Genomic DNA, 27,014 nt, shown 5'->3' with positions numbered 1-27,014 from the left:
AGCTACTTTGAAAACTTGATCCTAAGGTCTCGACATAATGGGCATCCAAATTGATATCACATAAAAAGGGGGTTTAGGGTGTCAGGACGGTATCGATGTTGTTGAAACATCTCCAAGTCTTTCTAACAATGCCTAAAGTGTGACAACCTCTATACTTTCAGAGTGTGTATGCCATGCTTCAAAATTCAAATTTTTAGTTGGAGGTTAAAATTTTAAAATTTTGGGGAAATTTGATAACAACAGAAAATTATGTATAAAGACTTGACAACATAACTAGAAAACAATAAAGCAACAAATGAAAGCGGTAAAGCTTCTCCCCCACACTTAAACCAAACATTGTCCTCAATGTTTCGATCCAAGGTGGAGAAGAAAAGACAGAACCTATATGGATGCTACCGGCGAGCTATCACGACCAAATCCGCTCCGCGTCCGGAGGAAATACCTTCTCCTATCATGCTCATTAACTGTGTCACCACCAGCAGCAACACTCGTTGGAATGTGCGTGGAGACCCATTCATCTTTGAGATGATCGTCTATAGATTTTTCGCCTAGATATGGCCGAGGCGTGACAAGCGATCCATATCTTTATTATCTGCAAGTTCAAAAGGAAAACATTAAAGTGAAAACTCGTGGGTTGCCTCCCACGCAGCGCTTTGTTTAACGTCGATAGCTCGACGGCTTAAGAGTGCAAGCACTCAAGGTGGTTCTCTCGAGAATGACTCCTCGGTTGAACTTTTAGCAAACCTCGTTTTCCATGGCCACTTATCAAGCCATCTCACATATCCCTCACCTTTTCTTTTCTTTCTTCTGTGGGGGTGGTTCATTCTTTTAAAATCATGGTGGCGGTTCTGGATCGATCCTAAGTATCAGCTTTTCAAGTTCGAGCTTAGTGATATTATCCACCACCTCAAAGGTTAACCTTACCCTCTTATCACTAATGATATCCTTAGTTTCATGGTTGTCTAAATTTCTTTTTTTATGCAAGACTTCAAATAAGGGTGCATTAGTGTGGATATTTTCCAATATCTTCACATACATTATGGATTTGGAGTCTTCCTTAGCTTCCATAAAACTATGCGGGAAAGAAATCGGTGAGGTATAGGGAAAAGGAATAATAATAAGGGCTTCCCTCTCTACCTCTTCTACAACCTCCCTTTCAGTTTGTGTTGGTGGATTTTTGTCAATCTCCACTCTTTTCTCACTAGAACTCTTCTCAACCACATCATCACTCTTCTCAATCTCATAATCACTCTCCTCAATCTCATTATCACTCTCCTCAGGAATTTCAATTTGTTCTTCACTAATGGTTGTTTCCATATACTCCTCAAGTAAGTGTCCTAGCAACTTTTGTTCAAGTTGGGAGATTTGAGTTTCTAATGCCATGTTGTGAGTCGCGAGGGACTCAACCATAGTGGTCAGTTGCCTAAGGGTTTCATTGTTTTGAAGACATTGTTTGATAAAATCTTGGTTTTGGACGGTTTGTGTCTCTACAAAGTGCTCCATCATGGCTTCTAATCTAGAGTGAGTTAGCGTCTCGTCGGGATCCTCCATTGATGTTTCGAAGTTAAAATTATGGGATTCTTGAGGTTCTTCAAAGGGAGTTAGCATTGTGTTTTGCGTTTCCTCAAAGTGCTTTGTCATCATAGATTCTACCCTAGAGAGACTTTGTTCTTCAATGAAATCCTCCATTAAGATTTCGAGGTTGGATTTATGATACTCTTGTGGCTCCTCAAAATGTTGGGCGTGGTGATCGTAGAGGAAATTTGGTTGATGATAAGTTGGCGTTGCATTGAAATCCTCTATTAATGCTTCGAGGTTAGAATTATAAGATTCTTGTGGTTCCTCGAAGTAGGCTAGCTTCGCATTTTGTGTTTCCACAAAGTGCCTTGTCATCATAGATGTTTCATTAAAATTTTTCATTATTATTTCGAGGTCGGATTTATGGGATTCTGGCGACTCCTCAAAATGATGGGATTGATAGTTGGGGAGGTAGTTTGGGTGAGAATGAGTTTGTGATGCATTGAAATTTTCCAACAGTATTTCGAGGTCGGATTTATGGGATTCTTGGTATCCCTCGATATACTGTTGTTGGGAGTTGTAGAAAAAGTTTGGGTGATACATAGTAGTAAATGAAAAGAAAAAAAAATGCCTTAGTCTCTACGGTGTAACAGCGAGTTACGATATCGACTTGAATAGTCCCCGGCAACGGCGCCAAAAACTTGATCGCGACTTTGCGTGTCTATTAGTCGGGATAAATGCAAGTGCACAGTCATGTCGTGTAGTTTTAAAAGATATCGAATCCACAGGGACTATAAATCGACCTACCGTTATCTAAAGTTACTATGTAAAGCTAAGGCTTATGATATTTGGGTTTTTTATAAATGGGGAAACTAAAATCTTAAATCTAGGTAAAATATAATAACAAACAAATATCAGTATGTATTTCATCTAACTTAGGTGATCCGAAGTTCCATTGGCCAGATTCTAATTAAATCAAAGATCTTTACTAACTATGTTATTTAAAAGTCCTCCTCTCAAACTCTCGCTCTATTGATTCAGACTACGATCCTAACTCTTAATGTACGCTTTCGCCATCCCACCAGATTTAGAAACGCTTTTTGAAAACAATATAGTTAATAAAATGCTTGTTTTATGAAGTCGTTATCTATTTAAATCTCCTAATCTCAAACTCTCGCTCTGTTGACTCGGAACATGCTAATATCCCTAACGTACGCTTTCGCCATCCCGCGCGGGTGTAAAAACACTTTTTGAAAATAAATAAGTTCTAATTAGTTTTAATACGCTTTCGCCATCCTTAAAACTAATGTCCTATGTCTACTATCCAGTTAAAGATCTCAAACTTTCGCTCTATTGATTTTAACCTTTGACCGTCTTAACCCCTCAAACTTTCGCTCTATTGGTTTTAAGACTTACTAATTAAATTAGACATATAAACAAAAAATAAGTGATATTTAATAAAACATAATTAAGCCAATTTATTTCGGATCCCTCGGTTAACTTACTCTATATACCGACATCTAAATAAATTAGCCAGACATATTAATATGGTTAAACATGCATAAATAAATTCGGTTCATAATATTAGGCATATTAATTGACATATAATATATCATGCAATAAATATAAATAAAGGCGGTAAATAATAAACCTGAATAATATAAATCTGAAATAAAACTTGAATCTTGGAGTACTTGAACTTCCACCACAGGTTGGTTGGATTGTTTTTGAGAAATTATTCGGCGTAAGTTAAACAAGGAAATAAAAACTGAATCTAACGTAAGGTTAGACCCGTTAAAGGTTCACAATAATTTCCGGTGTAGAAATTATTGTGAGAAAAGATGAACAAGAATTAAAAACAATTACTGGAAGAGTAAAATGCTGGAATGAAAATAATACTGAAAGCTATGGCTGGGACTAAGCATGGTCCAACCCCTTTTTACATGAATATTATGTCCTTTATATAGTGCTGCCTTGTAACTTCCATTCCTTAAATCGTGGTCTCAAGTTCCCTAAAATGTAGCCTTCTTTCTCTTAGAGCGTGACATGAAAATAGGAGAGTTGAAGAAGTCTTGAGACGTGGTCTCAATTGCAATTTACTTGGTCCAAGTAAGAAACGAGAGACGGACATTTCAATTCAACAAAAAGGCCTAAAAGACGGGCGTCTCAATGCCCAAATAAATTGGAGACGGGCGTCCCTTCTCTTTTCTATAAGTGACCTTCGTCACTTTACTTTTCTTAGTGTATATATATACTTATGAAGTGTTTTCATAATATATATATATATATAAATGAAGTGACATTCGTCACTATATATATATATATATATATATATATATATATATATATATATATATATGCCACATTATATATATATATATTTAATATATATATAAATGTGGCGTGGGGCCTACGTTATTTTATATATATATATATATATATATATATATATATATATATATATATATATATATATATACATATAGAGGAGGGATCAAATTACACCCGAAGAGTTACACCACGAGTTACACTCGTTCAAAAACTACATCTCGAATTGATTTTTTTTAAATTCAACCGTTGGATTGAAATATAATATCATATAGATCATACCTATAAAGTTTGAGCTTAATCTATAATGATTTACTATATCATCAAGATATCCAAAAATTAACGTCAAAATGAGCTTTCCTATAACGTTAATTTTGATGTAATTCAATGACATAGTAAATCATTATAGATTAAGCTCAAACTTTATAGGTATGATCTATATGATATTATGTTTCAATCCAACGGTTGAATTTAAAAAATATTAATTCGAGATGTAGTTATTGAACGAGTGTAACTCGTGGTGTAACTCTTCGGGTGTAATTTGATCCCTCCTCATATATATATATAAATATATATTATTTATATATATATAAATATATAAATACATAAATATATAAATATATAAATATATATATATATATATATTATTTATATATATATATATATATATATATTATTCTCTTCATTTCTTCCTTTTTTGTGGTTTTAAGCTCGATTCTTCTCTAAATTTGCGACTTTCTTCATACATGCCTTGTAAATAGTAAAAACCTGAAAACAAAGAAAATACCAGCATAATACCAACATAAAACAACATAATTAAGATAAAATAGGGAAATAATATATGTAAATCAAGCCAAATATGTGATACATTTTCGCGTTATCAAAACATACAATTTGGCAATTTTCGAAGAGATAGGTTGACCTACTTCATTGATTAGGTCGACCTAAATGGAGCATATTAAACCAAGTTGTAATTGTTGCCAGTTGGGTCGACCTGTTGGGGGTTTGGGTCGACCTAAGATCAGTTGAAACACGTTCTTGGAACTTTTCTTCAGTTTAGGTCGACCTAGGAGCGTGGGTGAGTCGACCTAACAGAAACATAGTTTATTTGCTTTAGTTTGAGTCAACCTGATGATGAGCTAGGTCGACCTAATAGATGCAAAATCATATGCTGAGTAATTGGAGCTTTACAGGTTGACCTGGGCACATGGTAGGTCGACCTACATTGTCTTAGATAGCCAAAACTTGCTTTTCCTTGAGTCATTCACTTGTGCTTTTGTACTTACAAATAGGTTGTAGGTGTTGATCAAGGGGTCGTTCTAGCTCTTTGCTTATCTGAGGCAAAACCAAGATTCTTAATTCAATGCTAAATGGGAATATTATCTTGGAACTCTGGTTGTTTGGTTCAAGTGCTTTTATTTACTATACTTTGAGGTTAATCCAAAGGAAGGGGATGCTTATGTTTACTTTATGTCAAGTGTTGGCTTCTTGGTTGGTTAGATTGCACTTGTCCTTAGTTTTTACTTTATGATTTAGGATAGTCCCTTCATCTCCTCCCATCTTCTTAAGTTTCCAAAATCTTCTCTCTTTTTCAAAACCTTATTTGTTTTCAAACTTGATCGTTTTGGCAATAAACTTTGACTTTTGTCAAGTGATCTTGATTTTTTTATTCAAACCTCTTGCCATTGTGGCACCTTCTTTTAAAATATTTTTAGGATTAGGCATGGGTAATCATCATGGTAGAGATGTAATCCCCTATCCCCTAGATATTGATTGATATAGTTGCTTCTTTTCCACTTAAAAGAGTTAGTGGCATACTTGTTGATTTCTATCCATATTGGAGCCCTTCTTTCACTTGTGATGTAAAGAATCTACTTGTTCTCATGTTCAAGTATGGTTAGCTGAGTTTTCTCCTCTAAGATGGCAAAGTGTCTGTTCATTTTTAAAATCAAACCATCATTGTTTTCTGTTATAGCAGAACTTCAATTGCTCTGACTTCTCCATTGCACTAAGGAGGTATGTAGGCACAAGATGCGATGTCTTTCCAAGCATAATTAAAAATTCAAAAACTTTCTTTTCATCTTTTTCACACAATTATTTTTACCCAAATTTTCAAAAAGGTTCCTGTGGAGTACCATATATGTGAGGGGTGCTAACACCTTTCCCTTACATAATCAACCCCTGTATCCTCGATCTATGTTTTGTATTATTAGTTTTTATTTGAAAATTTTCTTTTGGTTTTATTTCGCTCTTTTCCCATTTCCTTTGGAAACAATAAAACGTGGTGGCGACTTTCACTAAAATAACAAGTCAAGTCAATCTAATGCCTTTGGTCTCAAATTTCCACCGCTAGAGAATCAACCAGAAAAGGTTGGCCCACTCGCCATGCGAACCATTAGCGAGGTCACACTCACCAATAGAGGCTAAGGCGATCTCTAAGCAAGCTCTTACATGAACTCGTCACATGTTATAAATTGTGACAAAAGCATGATAATTAATCATATTGAGATAGATCATTGAAATAGATTTCCAACGCTTCTGAACGCACCTCATTTCGAGGTATAGAACTCCAAATGCGTTGATTTCAGTGTCAGCAAAATTCTGCTCATGCTTGCAGGTCTCGCTAGTAGAGCCAGACTATCACTAGACGAGTTTGACAGCAACTTTAACGAAAATTAGGGTTCTAACACCCCATTTAGTACCCCCCCAATCCATCAATCATCCATACCTAAGATACATTAACATACTTCGGTAACCAAAGCACATAGAAATCAGCACATGCAAGTTCAATAATCATAGGATTGACAAATTTTAGGCAATTTCCTTAGCCTTCCCATGAACATGCAAAATCCCTAAATTCTAAGACCCAAAGTTCTAACTAAGAACTCACCTCATATCAATTATGATTGTTTAACTAGAATATGATGGAATGATGAAGTTTAATCCTTTAGATGATGAAGGTTCCAAATAGTGTCCTTGATTCTTGATGCATGATGAGATTGAGCTTTCATCATCTTTGCTCCAATATTCATACGCTCTCTTTCTCTATTAAGTATGGTTAGCTGAGTTTTATCCTCTAAGATGACAAAGTGTCTCTTCACTTTTAAAATCAAACCATCATTATTTTCTTTCCTAGCATAACTATAATTTCTCTAACTTCTCTATTGCACTGAGGAGGTATGTAGGCACAAGATGTGATGTCTTTCCGAGCATAATTAAAAAACCAAAACCTTTTTTTATATTTTGCACACATTCTTTTTACACAGATTTTCAAAAAGGTTCTTGTGGAGTACCACATATGTGAAGGATGCTAATACCTTCCCCTTACATGATCAACACCGTTAATCTCAATCTCTATTCCGTTTTATTAGTTTTGATTTGAAAAAATTATTTGGGTTTTATTTCGCTCTTTTCCAATTTCCTTTGGAAATAATAAAGTGATGTGGCGACTTTCACTAAAATAACGAGTCAAGTGAATTCAATGGCTTTGGTATCAATTTTTCACCGCTACAGAAATTTGGCAACTCTACTAGGCAGTAGTCCTCTAAGTGGGTTAAGCCTATTTTTGCCTATCTGTGTATATTACTATTATTGATTATTGTGTGCTTGTGTTGTTTGTCTGTTTTGGGTGCTTAGTGATTCCTCTATGGTAAGATAAGTCCTATACTTGGACTTGAGTGCACATTAAGATAGGATGGTGGTTTAGTCATTTTGGCCTATGTATAATTAATCCTTAATCAGATGACTTGAGATCCCTAACTCAGTGGAGTTCTCCTTGAAGGTGGTAGTCTTGAACAAGTCAATTGTGAAAGCATTGTTACTTTCAACCTCAGAATCCGAGAAGCTAGGGACCTTAGAACCCTTTTACCCATCTTAGCCTTATTAGGATTTAGTGTGGAGACTATTTGGGCATAGGCCTGATTTAGTTGTTATGCGATACTACACTCAGATGAGATTCTCTTAAGAATATTGTTGGTTGACAATTTAACTGTTGAAATCGGTAATATTTGAAAGATGGACCAATGATTTTGGGAACTTTGTTAGAACCCGTTCTAAAGATACAATAAACCCTTAGTACATACCTTGTCGTTGGTTCCTACCCATGGCTCCATGCTCGTGATGGCTAACCTTTGAAACTTGTGTGTGATCTTAATTGTGGTTGTTGCCTTCATGCATCCATGCATTCATGAAAAAAGGACCTTTTCAATTTGAGTTTCAAGGAACTTAGATTTCTCTTTGCAAACATCGTAGGTTTAGAGATTATGGAATCTGGAAGAAGGAATACCCATAAGTACGATTTCAAGGATCCTTATCTAAAAGAACTGAGAAAGCTAGCATCTTTAATGACTAATACCGAGAATTTCAGAAAGCGATGTGTAATACTTCTTTATATTCTATCTAATAGAGTTGTAGACGGACTTCTTGACACTTTAGTTCAGTTCTGTGATCCGGTCTACCAATGCTTCACATTTCCTGATTATCAACTGTTACCCATATTGGAGGAGTATGCTTACCTTGTTTGTGTCCCTGTTTCTGATAAGATTCCATTTACTGGTTTGGAGGAGATTCCTAAGCCTCAGGTACTTGTTGGTGCTCTTCACTTGAAGAAATATGATATAGAGGCTAACTTTATCATCAAAGGGTGCATTAAGGGATTTACTACTAAGATTTTAATGGAGAAAGCTAATTATTTTTCTAATGCTGGTAGTATGATTGCTTTTGAGGATATTCTTGCCTTGCTTATCTATGGCATGGTTCTGTTCCCCAATATTGACAACTTTTTTGATGTTAACGCTTTCCGAATTTTCTTGATTGGGAATAATGAAGCTTAATCCTTTAGATGATGAAGGTTCCAAAGAGTGTCCTTGATTCTTGATGCATGATCTGATTGAGCTGTCCTCATCTTTGCTCTAAGATTCACGTGATCTCTCTCTCTCTCTCTATCTTTCTCTCTCTCCCTCTCCCTCTCTCTCTCTCTCTCAATTCCCCTCTTGGGTTCTGAATTGGTATGAAGGGAAACGAGAACGGAATGAGAATTGATTTGGCATTCCTCTTATGAAAATTATGTGAAAAAAGACCAATATATCCTTGGTGTTAATTCATACTCTAATCAAGCTACTAATCTAATTTATCTTCTAACTCCCAATGCTTAACACTAAACCTCGTCAAATAGAATATTAAGCACCTTGTAATTAAATTCGGGGTATTATATAAGTATTGCCTAAGGGTTCGATGGAAGTCCCGTTAGTCGCGTTACATATAATTCCACTTAAGGATCTTAGACTGTCCAGGCTAACTAAAATCTCTCTCGAGGGACTTAGTTTCTTCTCGGGTGGGACCAGACTCAAGAATCGCGTCTAAGAGGCACGATTAATATCCAGCCGAACAAACTTTATCACAGGTCTTACTTGAGGGCCCGATCGAAGCTCCTCTTCAAAGATCAAATGCCTCGCCTAAGAGACTTATAGGCTCATCATCTAGGCTACATATAATTCTGATTAAGGTACTTAGACTCCTCAGGCTAACTAAACTCTCTTCTGAGGGACTTAGTGTCTCCTCGGGCGGTACCAGACTCAAGAATCAAGTCTGAGAGGAGCGATAGATATCCAACCTAAGATACTTCTTCACAAGTCTTGCTTGAGGGCTTGATGCATGTCCTGTCTGAAAGGTAAAATGCCTCGCCTGAGGGACTCATTGTCCCGTTAGCTAGGTGTTACCTTAAAAATCTGTTAAGGTATTTTAATGGTGTAGTAAAGAAAATGGTCCTATGAACTAAGGGATTATACTCTACAAAATGCATTTTGTAAGGAGTTGAGGTCGACAATGAGTTGAAAAAGTTATAAGGTAGTAAATGGAGAAGTCGACATGGTGAGCAAGCAAGATGGTCAAAGTGTGTCTGTCGACCACGTTGAAGATTGAGACTTATAAATAATTCCAATTATGTTTATATGTTGGAGGGTGACGTCAAAGAAAGCATTTAAGCGGGATAAATTTGAAATTTGAAAGTACCAGTAGTTACTGAAGTTTTTCAAAACAAGCGCCAAAGACGTGGGGAGCAGTTACATCAAGGTGTGTCAAACGTTTAACAGGTTTTAGGCTATAGGCGGTTAGGTTGTAGTCATTATAAATAAATGATCCATCTAAGGATTTTGGGTGTTCACTTGTACTAAATCACTTGTAAAAACTTCACATTCCAAGCGTAAGGAAGCAAAGAGTTTCAAGGATGCTAATGTACGTGAATCACCACTTTTATTTCAATACAATTTCCTTCCTTTTCAATTATCCCTTTTGAAAATCTTGTTTTAGTCTCTTTTGCTTTTGATCAATTCTTCCACGTTGTTATCCATATTTTCGACAATGGTTCCATTACCGTAATGGAATTCACCAAAGATGCATCATTGTGTATCTCTTTTAAATGTTATACCTTTCTGTCGTTCACGAGTCACCCTCATTCAAGTTACATTAATATTTCTTTTGTGGAAAACCATACTTAGGCAGGTAGTCCTTTCATTGGATGTAATCGGGTCATCGAGGGTCATCGTTTGCCATAAGGTTATCCATACAATAAGAAGGGTAGGAAGTCCTACGAATTGATGAGAATAGTCATAAAGGTAACAAGTAAGGATACCTTAGCAATTGAAGGGACGATCATCATTTAATCGAAGGCAACATCGAGGGACGAGATCATTTTATCGTAGGCAACTCGAAGGGATTATGATCTTTTATCGGAGGGACTATGATGATTTGAATCGAAGGCAACAAGCTAAGGTATCCCTACGCTCGAGGGACTTGACTATTATTCGAAAGGCAGCAGAAGAGAAGTTACCCTAAAGGTGGGTGTGAGCAACAATCATGTGTGTTATGTTTAGATATTTTATCTTGAATTATTTGTTAGCTAGCGATTGATTTTAAATCTTTCCATACAATCCTATTAGCCATACAACTAAACATTTAATATCAGCAGTTTATAGTGTGCGGAAAGTAAAGTGCGGAAAATTAAATCCTACGCTATTACAAGGCTTCGGGATTAGGGGGTACATAACCAAAAATCGGGGGATGCGGGGAAATAAAAGCAGAAATTAAATCCTACTTACTATTACATCAAAAAGGATTTGCGACCTATACATGATTTCTAGAGTTTAAAATATACATAAAATAATTTAAACAAATAAACATGTATGCGTCGTTCATTGAGTATGAGATGAGAAGAGAAGATCGCGATTAAATTACAGTTAAGAAAATTAAGTTGGTTAAAAAATCTAAAGGATGAAAAGCCTAACGTTTAAAAACCTAAGGGTTAGAAAATAGGCTACAGTTAATGAACAACCCCTACCTTTTGAAAACCTAATAGGTTTAAAACCAAATGGGTAAATATTTAGACTAGACTCGGGGCTAATGGGCAACACCTACCTAATACGTTTTCTATGGTTTTGATTTAAGGTTAAGCCTAATTAATTTAATCATGAACCTAAATTATCTAATTAATTAAAATTATCTAACTTAAAATTAAATCCTAATTTATCAAAATATTTAACCTAAATTTAATCTAAACCCTAATTACTAAATAACTAATTTAAATAAAAATCTAATATGGTTAATTAATTAGACATAATTTTGAGAGATTATGGTTAATTAGTGGAGAATTAGGTGGTTAATTAAAAGTTAAACAAATAAATACAAAAAAAAACAAACAATCTAATAAAAAAGAAGGTGGGGCGCCTGATCTGGTGTCGTGCATTCTACAGGGTGTGCCATGGACTGCTGCTGTCTGGTCCTTCAGACCAGGATTAAGAGAGATCCAACGGCCTACGCGTAATGGTGTGTCGTAGTCGCGCATGAGGTAGCTACACTGGATACGTAAGCAGACAACTTGATAAAAATTGGTGTGGCCAGAGGGACTCGAACCCACGTTCCTTTCCTTGCAAACGCTTCTCTTTCCATTTGCGCTACGCTGGTAAGTTGACATTAAAATGAAACGAATATATTATAATAAAACACAAACTCAAAATTTAAACGAAAAGCCTTTCGCGCCCAGGCCCTTCATCTTCCTCGTTCAAAATTCTGAAAAAGAAGACATCTTTAGCCATGGTTTTTCCAGTGTGGCTATAAGTCTCCATCCCTCCAACCTGCAAATCATCATCAAATAATGCAAACAAATAACCCATATCAAGTATAAACGATATCACGAATTCGATGGACTTATTAATTTGGCCTAATTTTTCCTGAAACGAAAACCCCTTATTTGGAACCTTCACGACCTAACAATGGGGGAATCCTCAGCCTGCAACGAAACTTAAATTAAATCACCCAGAAAGTTTCTAAACATGATTATAAACACAATGATATATCCAAACATGGCTTATGAAGCGTTTATGAATGAATTCGAACTTAAAAAATTTGGAACAAAAACGTGAATATGAGGATACGCTTTAGCGTGTTCTGATCGTTGGTGAGGATTGATTCACGTTCAGGAAGCACCAAGGAATCAATAGGAATGCTTGGATTGATCTGAATCGAACTAAAACTTGGCCTCCTCTCTCCCTTTGTGTTCACGGTTTTTTAAGCTTTGGAATGGGGTTTTTTGCTTCAAATTTTTTCGTCAAAATTTTACCAACTTCAACAAGTGATAACTCCCTCAGTATTTAAGGTATGGAAGTGTTCTAGGACATTTTGGAAAGCCCAAGGTGTCCTCTACAAGTCACTTTGGAACCTTTTTTGCATTTGGATATTTTATCTTGATGATATTAGCTTTGACAAAAAAAATAGCTTTTGATTGACTTTCAAAAAGACCTTTAATGTTTTGGCTCATATCTCTCAAATAAGGCATTTTTGGCCTTGGCTTTAGAGAGACAAAGTTGTAGAGAATTCAATTTCCTTCAAAATGAAATTTGGTTGGGAAATTTATGATAAAGTATGAGAGACTTATGGCCAGTCAAAGTTCAGTTGACTTTAAGTCAAAAAAACCCTAATTTTGAAACTTTGTGTTTTATTGATTTTTGAACTTTCCTTGTTGAATCATGATCAGCCCTTGATCAAATGATGAATCTTACTTCAAATGAAGGATGTTGACTAAAAATCTTGACTTTTGACCACATTGGACTTTTAGGTCAAACTAGTCTATTGTTGACTATTTGAGCATTTATCTGAGCAATCTTGTGATTCAAGGCTTAAAAATTGATGTGAGGATCCTTTGAGATATGTGAGATGCTATGAAGTCCACTTTGAGGTGTCAGAACCTGATTTTTTCCTTGAGAGGAACAAAACCCTAGTCGGAGGCTTGTTGCTTAGGAGATAAGTAAATGTGCCCAATTCTTGCATAGTCTTGAGCAGTTGAAATTCATGTGAGTCAAAATATCTTGAAATATGATGGGAAAATTTTGGGGTATGACACCAACCTTTGTGAAAAGTATGTCGCAATTAGTTGATAGAGTTCGACATCTTGAACGGCTAAGATTAGAGAAAGTTAGACACACTAAGGCTAAAAAAGAAAAGATAGCTTTTGTGAGTTATGATGAGACAGATCCTATTTATGAGGTTGATTATGCTTCACCGACGAAAGAAGATGTCAACTTGGCTGAAATAAAGCCAGGATCTTACTATGAATGTCGATCATTATTACCTACTCAAAGGAAAAATCCTATCGAGAATAATCCAAAGTTTCCTTCAAAAACTTATACATTTGATGTTACAAAATGTGAGGAAATTTTTTATTTGCTAGTTAAAGATGGTCAAATGATGGTACCGCAAGCTGCTAAAATGCCACCATTAGAGCAAAGACAAAAAAGAGGTTTCTGTAAATATCATAATTATCTTAGTCACACTACTTCTAAATGTTTTCTTTTCAGGGATATTGTTCAAAAGTCACTTCAAGAAGGCAGGCTGAAGTTTGATAGCCGCAAGATGAAGATTGATGATGATCCTCTTCACCAAAAAGAAGCATTGTTTGTCGATCCAATCGAAATCAACATGGTGGAAATCATTGAGTTTGATGATGCTATCATGGTCGAAGAGATAGGTGAAAGCCCTGATGTGGACTTAGCTGGAGTCTATTATAAACCTGATGAGGACTTGTTGGACTTATAGTATCGATGTAAAAATAAAGGCTCACAAGCTTGTTTGTGCCCTAGGTGTGGCACACTTATTGATAAAATAGCTGCTGAGAATTTTCAGAAGCTGCAGCTTGAAAAAGGTAAGGGCAAGTGGGTAAAACAGAGGTACAATCCATAGAGGGAAGGAATTCCAAGGAAAACTAGAGGAAATTCCCAAGCAAGGCTGAAAAGTTATGTACAGTCGGCCAGTGCCCCTAGAGGAACATGGATCAAGCCTCAAGGGAAGTTGGACATACCTGAAGGTGCTACTGCTGCTAGAGGAAGTTTAGTTGTTCAATATAGGCATGAGTTCAAATCTGAAAAAAGAACTCATGTTTCTGAGAATTATCTAGGGAGGAACCCCATGACTAGAACTCAGTGGAGACGTTTCCAACATTGAAAGTAGGCTGAAAGGCAGGCTACTGAGGAAAAGGCTGAACAAAATATGGAGAATATAGCAAATTCTGGGAAGAAAGTTGTTGTGAAGGTCGACACCGCTACAAAGGAGCGAATCAGAGTTTGTCTGTTCACCTACTGGAAAATGATCTAACGAAGTCACTGATGACTTCAAGTCAGATTCTGACGAGATCTTGAATATCCTGGTCAATGTGGTGTCAATCCTACCAGTAGAGTATAACTGTCTCACTGAAGTAAAGGATTCGGCAGATGTCGACGTTGAAGAGATGGCTTTACATAAGCCCATATGTTACTTTGTTCTGAACAATGGTTCTGTCGAGAACCAAGATGCATTCTTTGAGAAGCCAACTATGGCTATGAAGAATCATCGAAAGCCTCTTCTAATTAGAGCTAAGGTTGAAGGGGTAACTATCAACAAGGTGTTGGTAGATTGTGGTGCTACGGTGAATATTATGTGTAATACGGTGGGAGAACTGACCTTTTTGAAATGTTGCGGATAGCAAGAGTCGCCACCGACTTTTATTTTATCCAATTTATAGAAAGGCTAAAAGAACAAGAAAAGACCTTTTTGAAAGAGATAGAGTTCGGGGGGTAAGTTATACAAAGGGAAGGTGTAAGCACCCTTTGTATCCATGGTTATCCATGGGCTCTTAATTGCTTAGCTCACTTGTTTGTTTGAAATGTTTGAAAAGTGTCGCGTGTGTTTAGAAAAACAATTTGATTTTGAGAATGTCTAAAAAGACAACGTTAGAAAACGGGGTGCGAAAAGCATTTGATTTGTGAGAAAGCACTTAAGAGTTACCTACCCTAGTTCGTAAGGTCTTTCCTATTCTAAAGACTTTCCTTGGGCGATAGTACTATCCATATCATATGAGGGTAGGTAGTCTTATACATTAGATGTACGGGTCATCAAAGGGTCATCGAATCGTCATAGGGGCTATCAATACCATAAAGAGGGTAGGAAGTCCTATGAATAGTCATAAAGGCAACCAGTAAGGATTCCTTAGCACTCGAAGGGATGATCATCATTTATCGAGGCAACATCGAGGGACGAGATCATATTTATTGTAGGCAACTCGAAGGGACTATGATCTTTATATTGAGGGACTATGATGATTTTATCGAAGGCAACAGACCAAGGAGTCCCTACGCTCGAAGGGACTTGACTATTCTGATCGAAAGGCAGCATAAGAGAGGGTACACTAAAGGTGAGTGCAGGAAACGAGAACTATTTATCGGAACCTTGATTAATTACTTAAATCCTAATTAAATAGTTGGTTGAAATTATGTGCAAAAACAATTAATTTTTGGTATTTAAAAGCAATTGTGGATGAAATTACAAAAAGTCGAATTTTCGATTAGCAACAAGTGATTGTCAAAATATAATATTATTTTTAATAAAAAAATTTAGAGAAAAAAATTAAAAATAACTAATGTGAAAGAAGAGAAAATAGTTAAAATTAAAAAGAATTGTAATTAAAAATAATAAAAAAGAGAAATAAAAACTTAGCTCTATATCTGGTAAGGTGGTCCATTGAGGGTACACCATGGAACGCATCTCCTGGGACCTTCAGATGAGTTTTCGTGATAATCTGATGGTGGAGAATTGGAGGTGTATCGTATGCACTCATGAGTTGGAGGCGCTGGATCTTGTTATAGAAAATTTTGAAAAATAAAGTGCATAGGATGGGGTTCGAACCAGCAACCTTTTGGTTAAATGCCATTTCTCCTTACCATCCTCGCTGCACCACGTTATTTGCATAATGATTACTTAAATACAATAATATATGAAAACAATTATAAATGGTAAAAGTCAAAAAACAACGCGCGTGGGCCCTAGTATCCTTTGACCGTCCAATCAGAAAGGGAGAGAGGGTGCGAACTGTTTGACCAGCCACTTATGTAGCGCCACGCATGGTCCAAGGTCCCAGGTTACTATTCATCATCTTCTTCCTGGTCACCTACGGATTTTTTTGTGGACATTGTTGCGACTTTACCGGCGGATTTTTCCGCAGGTTCTTCGTCTCCCTTGGCTGCAATTTGATTCCTGCAAAAAACGAATTAAACAGGAACATGAAACACACTTATCACCTAAATCGACCATGCTAGATTCAATGGTGACCTCCATTTGCCCTGAAAACGACTGTACAGAGAGGTTTGAAGAGAAACAGAGCTTGTGCCCTAACCATGGTGAATTACGTATATGGCATTAAAACTTTGTTGCGATGGTTCAAACCTGTCTTAAACAAAGCCAGGAACTAATAAAAATCATTAGATTCAATCAACATGCATTGAAATATCATAAACGAAAATTCAAGAATACTTAAAAATATGAACATGGGATTATGGCTATGCACGTTATGGAGCCTTGTCAATGGATCATTACCGTCCTATGCTTCCTTGTGAAGAGATTGTGATGTTTTTTTGCTCTTAGAAGAGGCTGCAGTAAGGAAAACGAAATTTGCTTTCTTTGGAAAAATTTTGGAACTTTGAGAGGTGCTTGAGGCTAGGGTTTCATGTGTCATGGAGCTGAGATTGTTGTGTTTATATATGTGATGAATTTAGGGTTAAGAGATTAGAGAGAGATCATGAGATTTGATTGAAAAAAATATTTTGTATGAAAATTTTCTTTTTTGGTTGAAATCTATTTTCATGCCCTTTTCCATGATATGTTTTGGGGAATATGGTCTTGATTCAATGAATGGGAATATTCCATGGTATCTACATGATTTTATTTGATTTATTTTTTATTTTATTTGATTTAAATTGAATTTTAGTAAATAAATCCGAAAATAAATATAATAAATCATAAAATAAATAACAAATAATCCTTGGGCCTATAATAAGCTTATATCCACGTGGAGAGTCCAAGTTTATAGGCCCATTACTTAAAAGTTTGATTTTTGCCATTTAGGGTTCAATGCATTTTCCAAATTTCACCCAATTTCTGTCGATCATAACTCACTCGATTTTGATCACATGGAAATGTTCTTGTACTTTTTGAAAACCCCAAGTAATCCTCTACAACCCACTTTGAAACATTTTTTGCATTTGAGAATTTTATCCTGAAGATATGGCTTCTGACAAAAAACAGCTTTTTGCGAGCTTCTAGAAGGACCTGTAATGTTTTGACTTATATCTCTTAGGCGGAAGCATTTCTTGACCTTGGGCCCAACATAAAATTTGTATAGAATTGAATTTCCTTGAGAATGAGCTTTGGTTGGGGAATTTATGAGAAAGTGTGAGAGAGATATGATCGGTCAAAGTTGGGTTGACTTTTACCTAGAAATCCTAATTTAGCAACTTGTCCTTTTGTGGATTTTTGATCTTTTCTTGACGGATCATGATCAACCTTTGATCAAATTATAAATCTAACATTAGAATGTTGATGTTGACCCAAAATTAGGAATTTTGACTGTAATTTGACCACCGTTGACTTTTAGGTCAAATTGGTCGACTGTTGTCCATTTGAGCAGTTGACTGAATCAAAGCTTGAAATATAGTGGGCAAATTTTGGGGTATGACATTATGCCACACTACTTACTGAAGAAAATTGGTAAGTATGACACTGATGTAAGGTCTTACAATATGGTCTCATCTGACTACGGGGGCAGAATGGAAGCACCATGGGTGTCATACAGGTGGATATTACTATTGGCATAGTCATTAGGCCGACAATATTTATGGTAATTAATGCTAAGCCAAGTTATGACCTTTTAGTGGGAAGAGAATAGCTTCATGGCGTAGGAGCTGTACCATCCTCTATGCACCAACGCTTGGTGATTTGGAGGGAAGATGGGATAGTTGAGAATATTGAAGCAGACCAGGGTTATTTCATGGCCGACGTAAACAATGTCGAAAAAAAGGAGTTTGAGAGAAAATTAGCTAATATCTCTCCATGCCTTCCAGCTGAAGATGTGTATTCCAATTTGAATGAGGCTTTTGTCTCCTTGAAGCTGCATGAGACACATGGCTTTACTTGGGATATAGAGCGTTTAGAAGACCCACCCTACAAAGAAGTCCGACTGACAAGCTAGGGGGACATCACTGATGATTATGTCTGAGCTAGAAGCCCTAAATAAAATTTCGGCATATGTTGCCAAAACAGATTAAATTCGGCTTTAGAGGCTGAAGAAGAAGACATGGTTTTTGAAGCCAGCAAAGTCCAAATCCTAGGAAAAAGGGATATTTTAGCTATTGAGCCGAAACCACCAGATAAACAAAGAATGGCTAAAGGAAGTGTCGACAGGCAGCGTCTAGATTGCATTTACGACGATGAACCTCTAGGTTTCGAGAAGGATCCAAGGGAGAAATAAAAAAAGCACCCACAAGATCCTCTAGAAGAAGTCAATCTTGGTGAAAATGGCGATAAGAGACCAACGTATATTTGTGCTAACATCGACAAAGAATTGAAGTCCGAGGTAATATCTTTACTTAAAGAATTTAAATATTGTTTTGCTTGGGACTATAACGAAGTGCCTAGTTTAAGCAGGGATTTGGTGGAGTTGAGACTGCCAATAAAAGTTGGAAAAAAGCAAATGAAGTAAACGCCTAGGCGTTTTGCACCAGCTATAATGTCAAAAATCAAAGAGGAGATAGAAAGGCTCCTAAAAAGAAAGTTCATAAGAACTGCAAGGTATGTCGACTAGTTAGCTAATATAGTGCCGGTAATCAAGAAAAATGGAACTTTATGGGTATGCATTAATTTTAGAGATTTTAATACTGTCACTCCTAAAGATGAGTATGCAATGCTTGTAGCAGAAATGCTGGTCGACTCCGTCGCTGGTTTCGAATATTTAAGTATACTTGATGGTTATTCTGGGTATAACAAAATTTTTACTGCAGATGAGGATGTACCGAAAATGGCGTTTCGATGTCCAGGAGCCTTAGGTACGTATGAATGGATTGTCATGCCATTCGGCCTCAAAAAATGCCTGAGCGACATACCAAAGGGTAATGAATTCCATGTTTCATGATTTTGTTGAAGATTTCATGCAAACCTACATTGATGATGTTGTGATAAAGTCGAATAGTCGACCTACGCATATTGAACATCTTCAGAAGGCTTTCATAAGAATGAGAAAATATGGATCGAAAATGAATCCATAAAATGTGCTTTTTGTGTACAGGCAGGTGATTTCCTTGGCTTTGTGGTGCATAAAAAGGGTATTGAAGTGAACTAGACCAAAACTAAAGCCATTATGGACGTAAAGCCTCCGTCGACTAAAAAAGAACTTCAGTCATTGTTGGGCAAAATAAATTTCCTCAGAAGGTTTATATCCAACTTAAATGGTAAGACGAAAGTTTTTTCACCACTCCTTCGACTAAAGAATGAAGATTTTGTCTTGTAGGAAGAACATCAAGAGGCCTTCGAAAAAATCAAGGAATACTTCATGAAGCCTCCTATACTGGCCCCACCTGTTAGGAATAGGCCAATGAGGTTGTATATTTCAGCATCAGAATCGACTATAGGTAGTATGTTAGTCCAAGAGGATGAGAAAAGTGTCGAAAGACCTGTGTATTATCTTAGTCGAATGCTTAATGATCCTGAAACTAGGTATAGTGATATTGAAAAACTATGCTTATGCTTGTATTTCTCTTGTATCAAATTGAAGCAATATATTAAACCAGTTGATGTTTATGTGTCTTTTAATTTTGATATTATTAAACACATGTTGTCCAAACCAATTTTGCATAGTCATATTAGTAAATGGGCTCTATCATTAACTGAGTATTCTCTTACTTATGTACTATTAAAAGCAATGAAAGGACAAGTGGTGTTTGATTTCCTTGCCGACCATTCAATGGTTGAAATGGCCCAAAACTATTAAGATGTAGTGCCATAGAAACTATATTTTGATGGTTCTAGCCATAAAAATGGAACTTGTATAGGAGGAGTCATAATTTCTCAAGCTGGAATTCCAGCAGAGTTCAAATATAGGATCGACAATGAAGCTGAATATAAGTCTCTAATAACAGGACTTGAACTTCTATTGGAATTGGTACAAAGTTTTTAAAAGAACATAATGAAGAAACAATTCAAGTAAGAGAGAAGGTACGACCAACTTTATTGTCACCTTTAGATTTGTCGATCATAAAGTTAGGAGCACTAGATAATGAAAATTTTGAAATCCTGACCGTCGACAATTTAGTAGAAGATGATTGGCGTAAGCCAATAGTCGATTTCTTGCGATTTCCTATAGGGTCAAAAGACCATAAGATCAAGTATCGGGCTCTTAGTTATGTTATAATAGAGAATGAATTATTCAAAAAGACAGTCGAGGGAGTCTTGCTTAAATGCCTTGGAGAAAGTGAGGCATATGTAGCTGTGTCAAATGTGTATAGTGGAGCGTGTGGTGCATATTAGGCTGGTCATAAAATGAAGTGGTTGTTAGTGCTATCGGAGGCTTATTGGCCTTCAATGTTGAAAGATTGCATTGAGTTTGCTGAGGGTTGTCAAGAATGCCAATTGCATGGGGGCATACAACATGTGCCTGCAAGTGAGTTACATACAATTGTAAAGCCTTGGCCCTATCGAGGGTGGGCGTTGGATGTGATTGGAGAAATAAAACCAGCTTCATCAAAACAACAAAGATATATTCTAGTCGGCATTGACTATTTTACAAAATGGGTCGAAGCCTTAGCACTGGTGAATGTAGACCAACAGGTTGTTACAGACTTCATTCAAAATTACATCATTTGTAGATTTGCGGTTCCAGAAACAATTACAACCGACCAAGGATCAGTATTCACTGGTCGAAAGATGCGAGATTTTTCAAAGGAGGTTCGAATTAAGTTGTTGACTTCTACCCCTTACTATGCTCAGGAAAATGGCCAAGTTGAAGCAGCCAGTAAAGTGATAATTAACCTGATTAAGAAACATGTAGGCAAGAAACCAGAGAATTGGCATAAGACACTAGATCAAGCTTTGTGGGCATGTAGGACTTCACCAAAAGAGGCGATTAGGATGACCCCATTTCGACTCACTTATGGGCATGATGCAGTGTTACCAGTGAAGATTCAAGTCCATTCAGTCAGAGTCCAAAGGCAACATGAAATACCATATGAAAGTTACTAGGATATGATGGCAGATGAGTTGGTCGACTTAGATGAAGAAAGAATGTTAGCCCTAGATTCGCTACAAAGACAGAAAGAAAAAGTCGCCAGAGCTTATGATAAAAAGGTAAAGGAGAAGATGTTTGTTATCGACGATTTAGTTTGGAAAGTCATCTTGCCTATGGATAAGAACGACAGGAATTTGGGAAAATGGTCCCCAAATTGTGAAGGGCCTTTTAAGGTACTTCAGGTTTTTTCTAACAATACCTATGAAGTCGAAGAGTTAGCGTCAGATAGACGAAGCTTGAAGGTAAATGGGAAATACTTGAAGAAGTATAGGCCTATTCTTCAAGAGGTCAAAATTTCGACATAATAAATAGGTGTCGAATAAATTAAGCTGGAGAAAACTTGGTTTGAAACCAGCTACAAAGGAACATGAAATTAGAATATATATATATATATATATAGTGCTGAAAAATTAAAAAATGGGCAAGAAGACATTATCCAAAATTATATAGAAAAAATCATAAATTGCTAAAATGTCTAGAAATGGCGGAATTTGTTTTGAAACGACTACAACTCAAAGTTGAAGCATACTGCTTGAGATTCGAAATTCTCTGCTTGAGCCTTGAGTTCTTTAATATCTGTTTCAACAGAAGAAATTCCCTCACCTACAGTCAGAGCATCTCTAGCAGTTTGGTCGATTTTTTCTTGGGTCGGGTTGATAATCTGGTCGATTATTTTTGCTTCTTCCTCAACAATTGTCTCCGATTCTTTATTTAGAGCAGCAATCTGGAGGCGTAGCTCATCATCCTTTTTTTGCTTGGGAGTCAACTCTACTTTCTTCTCCTCAATCGTTGCCAGCATTTTGGTAATTTCCTTGTTGGCCTTTATCACCACATCCCAACTCTCCTTCACGAAATTCTCTTTAGTCTCAACCAGCTGCTCATTCTCCCTAATGTTGTTGATGTTAAGAAGCATAGGAACAAAAAATTTCCAAAAAATTGTCATCAAGGATCGAGCATAGTCAGAGATATTAAGTTCCTTGAGTTGAGCAAGTGCATCCATAATTTCTGGACCAACTGTCATACCCCGAAATTTTCCCATCTCATTTCACTTTTCAATCTTAGACAAAGGTTCAAGATTCAAGGAGTAACCTCAGACACACTCTCCTAAACAATGACCTCCTAAACTAGGGTTTTGATTTCTCTAAAGAAAATTACTAAATCAGGGTCTCCAATGGATTTTAGATGGTTCATGATGTTTCAAATTATCTCCATGACAAAATTCAGGTCTCAATTCCAAGGATTGCTCAGTCAATTGCTCAGAAAGTCAACAGTCGGCTGGTTTGACCTAAAAGTCAACTGTGGTCAAAGTACAATCAAAATTCCTGATTTTTTGCCAAGATCCTTATTTTGAATTATCATTCATCATTTGATCAAGTATTGATCATGATTCATCAAGGAAATCTCAAAAATCAACAAAACCTAAAGTTTCTAAATTAGGGTTTTTTGACCCAAAGTCAACAGAACTTTGACCAGCCATAACTTTCACATGGAACATCAGAAATTTTCCATCCAAAGCTCATTTTGAAGGAAATTGAATTCTCTACAACTTTGTATCTCATATGCCAAAGCTAGAAATGCTTCATTTGAGAGATATGGACCAAAATATTATAGGTCCTTTTTGAAAGTCAATCAAAAGCAGTTTTTTGTCAAAGCCCATATCACCAAGATAAAATCCTCAAATGAAAAGAAATTTCCAAAGTGGCTTGTAGATGACATCTTGAGCTTTCCAAAAAGTTCTAGGTCATCTCCATATGATAAATATTGAATGAGTTATGGCCTGTTGAAGTTGGCAAATTCTTGATGAAATGCATGATACAAATAAGGGCCAAAATGGATTTTCTCGCAAAGGGGCCCAATCTTTTGTGATCCAAACTTGTTCCCCAAGACACTAAGAACCTCCAAACCCAATCCCACGATTATTTGATTTTTATTCTATTTTTATTGGATTTTTATTCATTTAAAAATACAATTTAAATCAAATAATTGAGAAAAAAATATAAAAGATGTGATTTATTTTTATTTCCAATCAATTTTAATCATCCAAATATCACCTTTTTTATTCAATTTCGTTATAATAGAAAATGGGAAAAGAAGATTGGATTTTGGCCAAGTATAGAAGGTTTTGAAGCCATATTCAAATCAATCTTTCAATCTTTGATTCAAGAAGATTTAGGCCAATTTTGTTAACCTAATGCCATATACTATAAGAACAGAAGACATCCACAAGGTTTGGGGACGAATTTGGAGACTCAGAAACCCTGCTCTAAGGCTGAAAAAAAGTGAACAGGGAGGAGGTAGGAGACGAAGTTTTATCTCGATTAAGGCCAAACGAAGCATCCTAATCGGTTCCTTGGTGTTTTCTGGACATAACCTGATCCCCACTATTAATCAGAGCGCACAGAATCGGTACCCTTGTACTCACAGTTTGCCCAATATTTCTTAAGACTCTATCTGTCAATTCACACTATTTAAATGATTTTTAAGCATACATACATGGTCATATGGTTGTTTGGAATGTGTTTGAATCACTAATTGCAAGTTTTGTATACGAATGACAATCTGCCATTGTTAGGGTTCGCGTTCATGTTTTTGGGGAAAACTATTTAGGAGCGATTTCAGACCGAATTAATGGGACCAAAGGATTCGTGAGGTAATTTATAGCTGGTCTGGGTTACCATCTTGTATTTATTGACACCGATTTGCAGGTTTGATCATGGCAGTGCTATATCTACGCTGAGCAACCGTGGGTAAAAGTGTTGCCTGTTTCCAAAAGTTCCAACGAGGAAGAAGACATAATAGCGCGTGTGTTCTCCTTTTGGAAATTCCATGTTTTTTTATATTATTCCTTTTTGATGTCATTATCAGCGAACGATAGTTGGTTCAGTGGAAAGGAGAACGCGCTTAAGGCCTTCACACACAGGGACACGGGTTCGACTCTGGCCTCCAGCGTATGTTTTTATTTTTCTGCTTTGATAACTCTTCATTGCAGATCCGGTGTACTTCATCTCTGCTGTGATACCATGCACGCTCGTCATCCACCATTGGATCTCTACCAATTCAAATCCAACGCACCTGGAAGATGAGGAACACGCCATGGACCCTCAGGCCAACCTCACTGGATCCCACGCTGGTTCTTTCTTTAATTTCTTTTTTTTACTTTTTATTTTATTAAGTTTTTATTAATTTTTTTCTAATGATTTTAAAAAAGACTTTTCTTTCCAAAACTTAATTTCTTTTTTTTTTTATAAAAATAACAAAACTCTTTTTTTAATAAGATTAGTTTTTTAATTACTTAATTAATAATTTAATTAGCTTAATAAGGTAGGAACTAGGGTTTTATTTTTTTATAAATTAATTTAATTAGATTAGTAATTTAATTAGGTTAATTTTAGGTTTGTTAGCCTTGTTTTCAAAAAACCTTTTTGTTGCCTTTTCGCTCTCCTTTCAATTTTATCGTACTTTTATTTTCGCGCCTAATTCTTCCTCTATATTGTAACTGCCACAAAGCCTTGTAATAGCTTATTATATTCCTTTTATATTTTTTGCCTCTATTTCCCTGCAGGTGTTTATTGTAATAGTTTTGGTTTATAATTCCTGCCTTCTATTTTTCTGCCCACAGGTGTTTATTGTAATAGCGTAGGACTTTTAAATTGTGCCTTTAATTTCTGCATTTATAAACTGCGTGGTTAGTAATCCTAGGGAGTGCAAGCCTTGAATTAACCTAGAACAACTAATTACAAGATAAAATAACTGAATTTAACCACGTGATTGTGCCACACACACACACCTTTAGGGTAACCTCTCCTGTTGCCTGTTGCCTTATTGTTGTTGCCTTACTAATTATGCCTTTAAAATAGTTAAGTCCCTCGATTCCGAGGATACCTAAAGCAAATGTTGCCCTCAGTTCATTCATCATCAATTTTATCCCTCGATGTTGCCTCGGTAAATGTTGATTTGTCTCATTGCTAAGGTATCCTCGCCTGTTGTCTAAAGATTAAATGACTATTATATCCTTCCCTTAGACTACCTGCCTCTTTATGGCAGGGACAGTTTTATGGCGAACGATAATTTTTGATGACCCTTCAATATCCAATGAAAGGACTTCCTACCCTCTTATGGTATGGATAGCCCTTTAACCTTGAAAAGCTAAAAGAACATTTTTCTAAACTTAGGGTAGGTACTCTTAAATGCTTTCTTTTTTCAAATTCAAAATTATCTTTTCCCACTCCTTTTCAAAAATCAAATTCAAAAAGACTACGCTTATTTACAAGCTAAAGTTCTTCTTCAAAAAATCTTTTCTTATTCACACTTCAAACTTTTTGAAAACAAAGTAAACTAAGCAATTAAGATCCCATGGATACAAATGGTGCTTTAAACCTTCCCTTTGTATAACTTACCCCCCGAACTCAAAATCTTTTAAAAATGGTTTTTTCCTATTCTTTTAGCCTTTCTTAAATTGGATAAAATAAAAGTCGGTGGTGACTCTTGCTATCCGCAACATTTTCAAAAAGTCAGTTCTCCCACCGTATTACAGAACTGGCGACTCTGCTGGGGACTATTATAAAAGAGGGGTTACCTTAGAGCTAGGATCACTTTAATTGCTTGGCTTGTTTGATTTATATTTTAAGGGTTGTTTGAGTTTACTTGTGTGAAAGATCCTAACCCGGATCTGCGTACCTTAGGTAAATGGCATGAGACCAAGGAGACTGCACGGCGTATACTGATGCGATTGATATGGTGGCCATCGTTAGTGTGACACATTAGTTTGTCCTGGTGTTACTTGGGATCCGACTTGAGGAAACACTTGGCTGCTGCGTGGTGTCATTAAGCACTAATTTGCCCTTAGAACCCTAGTTGAACTTGACATCGGCCTATTAGAAAGTAACGAGATGGCCGGCTTTGGTTCCAACTAAAGTTGGTTGATACTCGAAGCTACACTCATATGGACTGGACTTTTAGGACATTTTCGGTCGGTGATTCATTTGCTGAACTGAAATAAGTGCCTTCGAGAAAGGTTAATGATATGAGCTCTCTAGAACCCGGTCTTTATCTATGACAGGTTGAACCAACTAAACTTCAATGGGGAGGGTACTTACCTGTTATACCCCAAAATTTGCCCGCATCTTTTTTCAAGAAAACTCCAATCTAAAAATTAAGAGTCTCATATAATCATGGATTTTTATTTCAATAAATATCCTGACATGTGAAATACTTAGTTTTTAGAATTTTTCTTATACAGTATTTTGGCTTGCAGTTGAATTTATTCTTACGCAAACGCCAAATACTGTTTATTACTTCACACATGCTATTTATTTATTTACAGATAAATAGTACTGACACAATTGGTACAGAGTTAAATCTTTTGCAGGCGCAGAATCAGGAAACTCAGACTGTACTGGTAACAAGTAAATTATTATTATCTTTTGTTTCCCATTAATTTTTGTACTATATTCCATTATTTTCAAAATCTTTTCAAATCTCTTTTTCAAAAATCAAATCCTAACTTTATTCTATACATCTCTCTTTTTCCCAACACTAT

The sequence above is a fragment of the Vicia villosa genome, linkage group LG5 (genome assembly GCF_029867415.1).
Source record: "Vicia villosa cultivar HV-30 ecotype Madison, WI linkage group LG5, Vvil1.0, whole genome shotgun sequence".
Lineage (NCBI taxonomy): Eukaryota > Viridiplantae > Streptophyta > Magnoliopsida > Fabales > Fabaceae > Vicia > Vicia villosa.
Note: the sequence above shows the minus strand (reverse complement) of the source record.